General features: G+C 30.3%; 1 long non-coding RNA gene across 1 annotated transcript; it reads right to left on the bottom strand.

The window, feature by feature from the left end:
* Positions 1-649: 649 nt before the first annotated feature.
* LOC106102297 lies at positions 650-1,573 on the bottom strand. The gene is made up of 2 exons (XR_001225563.1): positions 1,312-1,573; positions 650-757 (listed from the first exon to the last, which is right to left on the bottom strand). It is a non-coding gene; the product is annotated as an uncharacterized LOC106102297 (long non-coding RNA).
* Positions 1,574-9,798: the final 8,225 nt, after the last annotated feature.

Here is a 9,798-nt window from a genome sequence, read left to right as displayed (position 1 = left end):
TTTTGCGGTTTCGTTTACGACAACAAATTGATAACATGTTCCTTTTTCAATATTAAAAATATTTGTTGGTAACATCTGTCTATTCAACTTTTCACAAAGCTGTTGTAAAAATGTGGGCCTTTTTTAGAAAATCAATTACCAGGAAAACATTTACTCGTATATACAAAAGATGAAGAACGAAAAACAAGTTCAGTGTTCCCACAATTAAACGATGATACCAGAATTAAAAACTTTGAGTGTCTATTTAAAAAAAAAGCGGTGTCTTAAATTTTGTTATTTATGTTATAATTATCTTTACAATTTAAACTATTAATAATTTTAGTAAGAGTTCTGTTAGTTGACTAAACCACCCCCATACAAAACATGGACAATTCCTTTAATATTTAAGGCTTTTTGCTTTTGAAATAAAAAAAAATAGCTTGGTTTAAAATTATATTTGATATCAACAATTAGAATAACTATAAAATATTATAAGTGGCTTCGTTAATAATAGTGAAATAATAATAAAGTTAAAAAAAATCTAACTGGCCAGTTGCTCAATTGCTCATGGTTGATTACAAAAAGTTTAGATACCTCGATTTTAATAATTCTAATTGTGCAGTTAAATTATTGATTTCTTTGTTTAAGGGGCTTTGATTAAAAAATATAATTCCATAACAAACATCTTTATTATTCCAAAAACACGTTGCTTTCTCTTCGTTGGTTCTTAACCTCATTATCTATTTGAGGTTATCTGCCGTTGAAACGTTTTCATTAACTGAAAAAAGAAAAGAAATCAATTAAAATATCCCAATAACATGCTAATACTCTACTTTTGAGAACTTTTATTGTCATTTAATTTATATTCATCTTAAGTTGAAATTATCTATTGCAAATTAAGCACCACTTTCATCAGTCGAAACGCGGAATTACTCCCACTTCTCGTCTCTTCTGTGTGGTCGTGATATTTCACCGGGCGAGTCGACCCATTCGTGCGAAAATTTTAAACCGGACTCTACCACTATTAAAATTAAATTTGTATAACTTTAATTACTATGCAGTTATGAAATATCAGCAAATGTATTATTTCTCAAAGAAGCATTTCATTTCCTTGCGGGTTTTCGAGCGCTGAGAATGCGCGGAACAAATGATGGGAAGGGAAAATAATTCACATTCCGCGTCACAATTTGACAACTCAGTATCGTGGTTCAATCGAGCATAGTATTTTTCAGTTTAAATTAAGATTTTCTTTAATGTTACGTAATAAACATTACAAGGAAGGTAATATGTGGTTATGTGGTTAAATTTATTTTTATTCAAATGTATAATTACCTGGTACCGTACACTATGTGACACAATTTTTCTAATATTTAAAATTCGTATAAAAAAAGAAGTTGCTATTTTTATTTGTATAAAATATTATTGCGTTAGACATTTGGACACATTTTTTTGTTTTATTTCGTAATATTACTGTTCATCTTGAGAATGAAAAATAATCCACCAAATCACCTTAATACTAAGAATATCCTAAATAGACTTTTTTTAACATTTCCTTAACACTAATACATTGTAAAAACTGTCCGCGAAGTTTTTTATCCACCCATATCTTATCAGTATCAATTGGTACATGATAACAGCACAGATACAAAAATCTAAAATAATCGATACTCAATATTTTATTGAAAATCGATTTTATAATTTGTTATTGAAATAGAAAAACAAAGCTAATGTGCTAGTAAACATAGAGTAGTGTTATTTAAATTCAATCAATTTGATAAATAGGGAGTTATAAAAGTTTTATTAGAAATATAATCTTTTAAACTATCGATATTATGGCAACATTTTTATAGTATCTGTATTATTTTTTACATCGCTGTTTGACATTCAAACGCCTTTCAATAAATTTAACCTATAAAAGCCTTAAAATGTAACACGTTAGAACTACTTTTAAATCTTTGCTTATGGAAAATTATGGATGTAAACTTGGATATACGTTTTATTACAAATATCTATTACAACACTGGTTTCCATAGAAATTTAAAAAAATTATAAATCCAGGTCGCATTTTGCAAGTCGTTCAATAATCGTTGTGTGGCCATTAACTACTGACACCAATTGTTGCGGATTGAAACGATTTGATAACTTCTTAATTCAATTTCTTTTTTGCATTTCACCATCACCTTACTTACATCTTCGTTGAAACGTTTAGGATTCTCCCATCTCCACCAATATTTCGATCAAAATTCCGTCAACAGCCGTAGGAATTTCAAAATAGTAACTTACGCAAAATAAAACCAGGGGATAGAGTCACTGTATAAAATTGTTGGATATGTTTAAAATGCAAGATTTATTTTAAGCGCTGTCGTTTTTGATGAAGCTCTATATCCTGTTATTAACAAAAGATAATACGAAGTATTTCATTTTGTATAGCAAAATTATAAGCCGCGCGGTAAGATTTGCCTACGACTTCCCCTTCCACTAACACGGACCGCGTCATACGCACGCCCGCTCTGTTTCGTCAATTAACACGTCACATCATGAGTAAATTCAGTACAGAAATTTTAAAAAAAGTTTCATAAAAACTAAGGATCTCTTTTATTTTTTGAATGGAATAGGCTACAAAACATCGTTCCTTGGGTCATCGTACTAAAATTTCATTGGAATCCTTCTTGCGGTTAAACACCAATGACAAGCTATACAAAAACTGAACACAATTAAAAATCAAAAACAGAGACAAAAAACTTTATTAAAAAATCAGATACAAATGTAAATAAGTTATGAAAATATGTACATCAATGGATAAGGCTTATCAATTATTATTAAATGTGGGTTCGAATTGTCGAAGCAAATGCTGCAACACACAAGTGTGTTGACACGTATTGTTGTCTCTGTTCTGTCAAAGAGAACGTAAGGGATAACAATACAAGTGCCTATGCGGTTTTATAAAACCCGCAGCACACCGTCAGTTTTAAGAGCGAGTGCCCACCTTTGACTCAACTATCGCACAACAGTTGTGCGATTGTCGATTGTTTCGCAGCCCATTCAATTGTTTAGTTGCACAACTAAAAATCGAGTACTGTACGCACTTCCATAAAAACTGATAGGAATCAACAAAAGACTAAACAATTGTGCTATAGTTTAGTCAAATGTGTGCGCTCGCTCTAACGGAACAGTTGTACTATTGAAGAATAAAGGTGTGTCGCGGGCTTTAAAAGACACATAGGCAATGTGTTAACGCAATTTCTTCGGCAGTGGAAATATGATTTTAATATTGAACTGTATACATCTATAGATTCTTATCAAATAAGTTAATTACAGTAAGTTGTGATAATATAAAAAATAAAACTATATGAAATCTGAAACTGACCTGAAAATTAGTGTTATATGTATTTTTTCAGTTATGTTTTACATGTTTATTTTATACTTTTTTTGGTAATTACGTATTATTATATTTTTTCTTTTTATAACCTATAAAGTTTCTTTTAACAGAAACAACCTTGTTTAACACCACCGAAACCAATAACCGATCTCGAAATATTTTTGCTTATCTGTAATATCACCCTTTTAGGGTATTAGCCTTTTAACGTGACTTTTACAAGCATTGAATGCTACAAAAACTTAAAAGGCAGTTTAAAAATCTTCGAGCTACAATACATAAATAAACAATCGAGTAAATGAATTATAAAATACATTAAAAAATTCAATTTAGAATATACCTAATTAGTTACATTTTACACGTCTTGATTTTATGCACATTAAAACATTATTCTCTTTTTAACACAATCATTTTACTCATATATTAAACCAGATCTACTATTCGTATGCAAGTCTTCAAAAGATGGTTACAAAAATCTGTTTCATTTGAGTATTTGTCCCAAGTGGAGTCCTGCCTCTGAATATCGCCTGACACTTTGAATGTAAAATCTTTTCATTCATCATAAATACTGAATGTAGAAATGGCTTTTTAACTTTATCGAATTAACTTTATCTTTAAAAAAATGTTATGTAATTTAACGTGCTACTAATAAAAATTGTTTTCCACAACGTCAATAATAAATGTTGCTGTGAGTTACCACTATTCCGACGCATACAATAATTTAATTCCCCGTTAAACAATAGTGATAACAATTGTGCAAAACCTTGTACAAACGTGGAACAGTGGCTCACAGTTAATGTAAACCTTAAATTAAAACTTATTGAAATATCTAGAAAATGCCAATAGAGCTTAACTAATCGTATATCGTTAATCACAGTCACATTTAAAAATCATGGATTCCGAAATTCATACACAAAATCATTGCTACCTTTCCGATGATCGAGGTTCACACATAAAGCATCTCGTTTTTCGAACTGTTCGTCGAGATATGAGCAAACGAGCTCTTTCATTTTTGAGCCTCAATTCTAAGTTCCTAACGACTCTCCTAGAGTTCTGGTAATCGATTAATACACTTGGGGTTCTCTTTCTTTTTAGTTTTCTTTTAGCTTTAAGTTGCCTAGCTAAAGCTTCTCGAACATCCCTCATTCGCCACAACGGCTCTAAGACTGGAGTGGGAGGTGACGTAGGCGTTACACCATTCGCCGGAATAATCTCCATTACAAAGTTGCTACAGAGATTCTGTTTAGGCGACGGTACTTTGTATGACATGAATAGTATGTCATGATAAGAGAAACAACCAGTCAGCTGGCCGTACTTTGCAACGTTATCTGAATTAGAAACGATCATCAAATCAAGCAAAGAAGGTTTAGTATTGGGTGCAAAATGCGTGGCATCCAGTGAGGGAATGTATAATGAATTCGAATCTAATATGCGGACCAAATCAAGAGCTCGCTTGTTTTGTTTTAATAAGCACGTATTGAAGTCGCCCATAATCATAACGTGTTCATATTCGGGGCGTAATCGGTTCAATAAACCTTCGAACGATTGGAAATACTTGATAGTCCGAGACGGAGAATAATACACGCCAAGTAAAACTTTGGTGCCACCAGGGAAGATCTCAATGAAGAGATGTTCCGCGGATTTAGAATATACCCGGGGTGAGCGAGATACATAGTTAAAAGGTATTTCTTGGCGAAGATAAATAGCCACTCCTCCACTGGACTTACCTTCTCTATCATTGCGTATAAGTTTAAATCCTGGTAGACCGTAGTGAACAGATGACATATCGGGCTTTAAAAACGTTTCTGAAACTAGTATAGCGTCAATGCTATGAGCCCCTGTAAACGTACGGAGGAAGTCGAGGTAATGACCGGGGATGCTTTGAGCGTTGAGATGTACGACGTTAAGGTTGGCAGAGTGTTTAAAGAAAATCTGATGCAGTTTATAATCTAACGTCATAGAATCGTCGCTATTGGAGCTGGCGTCAGATGCACCTCTATTCTCACTTTCTTCATTCCTTCGCCTAGTCATCGATCTTGTTTCCATTTTGTTTATTTTGTTTTGACGTATGTTTAATTAATAAGCTTATAGATAAATTTTAAATTTAAAATTATAGCAATATCAGTAACAAGGTATTAACAAATATATAATTATATTTACTACTTCTACTATCTTTGGCGTTATTATTAAATCAAACAATACATGCGGTTATACAATATGTGCAGAATAATGTTATCTTTTCTTAAAACTAAGTCACCAATATCACCTAATACACAATCTGTTGTCTTCGTCTTCGTTAGTACGTTCCCTGCACTTTGGTACTCAGGAAGTTTTTTCAACAATCAAGCTGGAAAAAAGGTTGAAGATATAAATATTGTTCAAAAAAACAAAAGTCTCGATAGTGCCTTAAACTTATTATACTTATTACGATTAATTCGATAAAAGGTAATACATGTCTTGTATGAATTATTAATACGAGAATCTTTCGGTAAAAACAGACAATTGAAAATAAAAAAATATTTGCACTTTAAAAAACCGATAACAATCTTAAAAGTTAATTAATAACTCTACTGATACTAATACGTTTATGTCAATACTAGCTGTTGCCCGCGGCTTTTTCCGCGTGTTATTAAAAAACATACGAACGATTTAAATAACAAAAAGCTACGCCTCCCTCGGGAACCGGACATTTATAGGTGATGAACCTTATCCCATGTGTACTCCAGACTGTGTGTTATATATGTGCCAAATTTCAATTTAATATGTTGAACCGTTGTAGAATTATCGAATAAACATTAAAAAACTAAATTAATGAATCCCACGGGAACTGTAACTATTCCCGGCATAAAAAGTAGCCTATGTGTTTTTCAGACTATGCTCTAAACCTGTGCCAAATTTCATGGAGATCTGTTCAGGCTACAAACGCCATCATCCATCCATCCATCATAACTTTCGCATTTATAATATTTATATGATATGATTACATCGTACGGATATCAGCGCAAAGAAATTATAGCGCAAAAAAAAAACAAACATTAGATTCTCGATGATGATAAGAGTAATACATTGACCTTTTTACCGTTATTATAGAATAAATTTATTTTAAATTATTTAATTACATATAACACATTTAATCCATTCAGAACGTAAAATATCATTGGTATAAAACATAAAACATTGGGGGAAGAAAACTAATAAGAAATATACACAAAAACTACAAACATAATTAGCAAGTATATAAAAAATATTGTTCAGATATTGTATTAACTTTGGAGTGCTGAATGGATAAGGCCTTTACATCAGAACGTCAGTTGCAATCGTAAAAAATGTTATCAATTCTATCAAACTTTAGCTACTTTTAAATTATACAAAATAGAAAACAACAAGCTTTGCAACCATCTTTATGTTTCTGCAGTATTACTTATACGTTACGCCTAAGATTACCCGTAACCGACAACAAATATAAAATGTATACGAGTATAATATGTATTAACGCAGAAACTGCTTGTGTATAATTTTCCAGGTAAAATTGTATAGTCTCTACCCAAACTTATCAGACAATTGCGTTAATATACAACTATTTGTCAATAACTAGGTAGTTTTTACGAGAACTAATGCATGTTTATTCATGAATGAAAAAGTTTTTGTTTTCATATTTATTGACTTTATATTGTTATAGAATAAATTAAGTTATATTAGAAAACATAGAAATATAATTTTCTTTTAGTAATTGTGGCGTACCAGTGACGCAAAATGTCCAAATATGCAACGTAAAACGTAATAGAGATGTAAGAAATTTTCGCTTATCGAAACTATAAATGTATATGTACAGTGTAAATGTATGAAATATATATTTTATTTTTAATGTATGAAATATATATTTAAACACACACATTTGTAATAAATATCATTCTTTTATTTTTACCTTAGCAGTTGGTTTAAGTATTTGCTAGAAAATATCAGCCTGGTTTCGCCATTTTATGCGATAGTGACAGCTTGTAAGACACACTAACTTTCTCCACATAAATGTCACTTTATAAATTAAACAGTTCCGGCGTATTATGCAATATGACAAAGCTTTCGTGAGTTATATAACTTAGAACAAGTTAAACTAACTTAAGTTTTTTTCAATAATAACTTTTTGATATTGAAAACTTGTAGCGGCTTTAACGCTTAGAACGAGTCTGTCAAAGTTTTGTTCTCTTCAGGTTGAATTACCTTATCATTATCAATAGTAACAAAGAGATATCAGGTATCGATGTTAAGTCGATAGAAATACAATATATTTTAAGATAATCGATTATAATGTACAAAAAAAAATATTTAAAACATTGAGTCATATCCTCTGAGTTATTTACATCATCATCATCAGAAACTACTGTCTAATTAATTTAAATTAATTAAAAAAAAAATAACATTAATAAAACCGTAATATAACTGAACGTAGTACTCCTCCTTAACTTGTACTGTCATCTCTACAATTCTCTTTGGTAAAACAGACTATTGCTGGTGCACAATAAAAAGTTTATCGATGGTCTCATGACGTCACACGGTACTGTGTACGCAGATGAGTTACACCGCCGATGTTAGGGAAGTCATCGGAAAACCTCTCGAACGAAAAATCTTCTTTTGTTTTAACTATCTTTTTTATTAACCAAACCGGCTAAATTCTTTGTGTCCAGTATGCAATCTATTTGAGTGTATTCATACTTCTTGACAGCCAGAGGTATTTTGCACTGAACACATTTCAAAAATGTTACTTAAATGTGTAATTCACGGAAGTAGAGAATAAAAAAACATTTTTTGATAAATAAAATTTTATTTGGAATAATGCCAACAGTCTTTGATTTTGAGAAATAATTTTTCGTAAATAATACATGTATAAAAAATATCGCATTTATGCAAATTATGAAACTGACATTTAATAAAAATGTATGACTTTTAAAATAAACTCTTTTAGTTGTTAATCGGAACATAATGGAATGAAGACTGAAAAATATAAGCAAATGTGAATGTAAGAAGAATACATAAATTATAACAGCCTCACAAATAAACGAGGTATTAAATTAAACTTAGGAATAAACTGAATATAAGCAAAAATTAGTAAAAAACTGCTTATATGTACTTAGTTTATTCCTAAGTTTAACTTTATATAGCGTTTATTTGTAAGGCTGTAAGACTTTTGCTTAATAACATATTTTAAATCTACTTTTCTTCATTCTAGCACCAAAGTTCTGTTAATTATATGCTTATTGTAAAACGATATAATAACGATATAAAAGGAATAAAGTGATATAATTTAATATTTATTAAGACTAATAACTTTGCCGGTTTGTTACCAGTAAAAGTTAAACTATTTAATACAATAAATAATAATAATTTACTAGAATTGTAAAATTCTCTTAAAATATTTAATTTCATTTTTTGGTCCACAATACACTAGGATTTTGATGTCTATGTTCCTAAATTTAAAAAAAATTACAGTCTTCTATTAAAATAATTCGTGAAATCAAAGCTTTAATGTTTTTCTTTCGAATTTTTACTCCGATAAACTTTCTTTTGGATACCAACTTAACATATTGAGGTGGAAATGTAACTGAGAAAATAACCATTGGAAAAACATAAAAGCTTTTACAAAAAATATACTCTTAAGTTTCTATATTATTTTATATTTATCCGTGTAAGCATATTTGTATTTTTATAAATAAACTATTTTGCTAATTATTTTAATAAAACATTTAAAATATTAATTCTAGATTTAAAAACTATGAAGTTTTAAAGTACATGTATTCAGTTCCTTAAGTAAATTTTAAGTAATTTACGAATATAACATCACATTACAGAATAAATAATTGTTACAAACACAATATATCTTAAAAGTGTATAAAAATTTTTAAATATTTTTTACTTTCTGAGTAATGGCACTGAAAATTAAACGAATACTTATAAAAAAATAAATGGTCTTAAAAAATAATAAATTCGTGAACGAACGAATTTTAGAGAACTTAAGATTCTTACAAAGTAATATTGAAAATCAATTATTGTAGAAACACAATGTAAAGACAATAAAATAATAAAAAAAATAAATCTAACTAGTATTAAAGTTTCTGTTGGATTTTTTGTATTTTACCATTTTCACGTTGAAACTCCTTCTCAACTTCTTCAATACTTTTTCGTCCGTTCCTATACTTAATTAAATCACTTTCACCTCGAACACTCTGCTTGTAGACGAACAATGCTTTTCTTTGTTCTGCCAGTGCTGCCTCGGTTTCAGATTTCTGCCATATTGGTTCATCGCTCAGTTTCGGTCTTCTTCTCCAAGGCTTAATTTTATTTGAAACGTAGATCATATCGTGATATGAGAAGCCACTCCCCAGCTGACCGTGCTTAGCGACATTTTCTTTCTCCGAGACAATTATCAGATCCAAGGCAGAGGCTGGGTT

The sequence above is a fragment of the Papilio polytes genome, unplaced genomic scaffold (assembly GCF_000836215.1).
Source record: "Papilio polytes unplaced genomic scaffold, Ppol_1.0 DF823923.1, whole genome shotgun sequence".
Classification (NCBI taxonomy): Eukaryota; Metazoa; Arthropoda; class Insecta; order Lepidoptera; family Papilionidae; genus Papilio; species Papilio polytes.
Note: the sequence above shows the minus strand (reverse complement) of the source record. Positions and strands in the feature narration are given on the sequence as shown.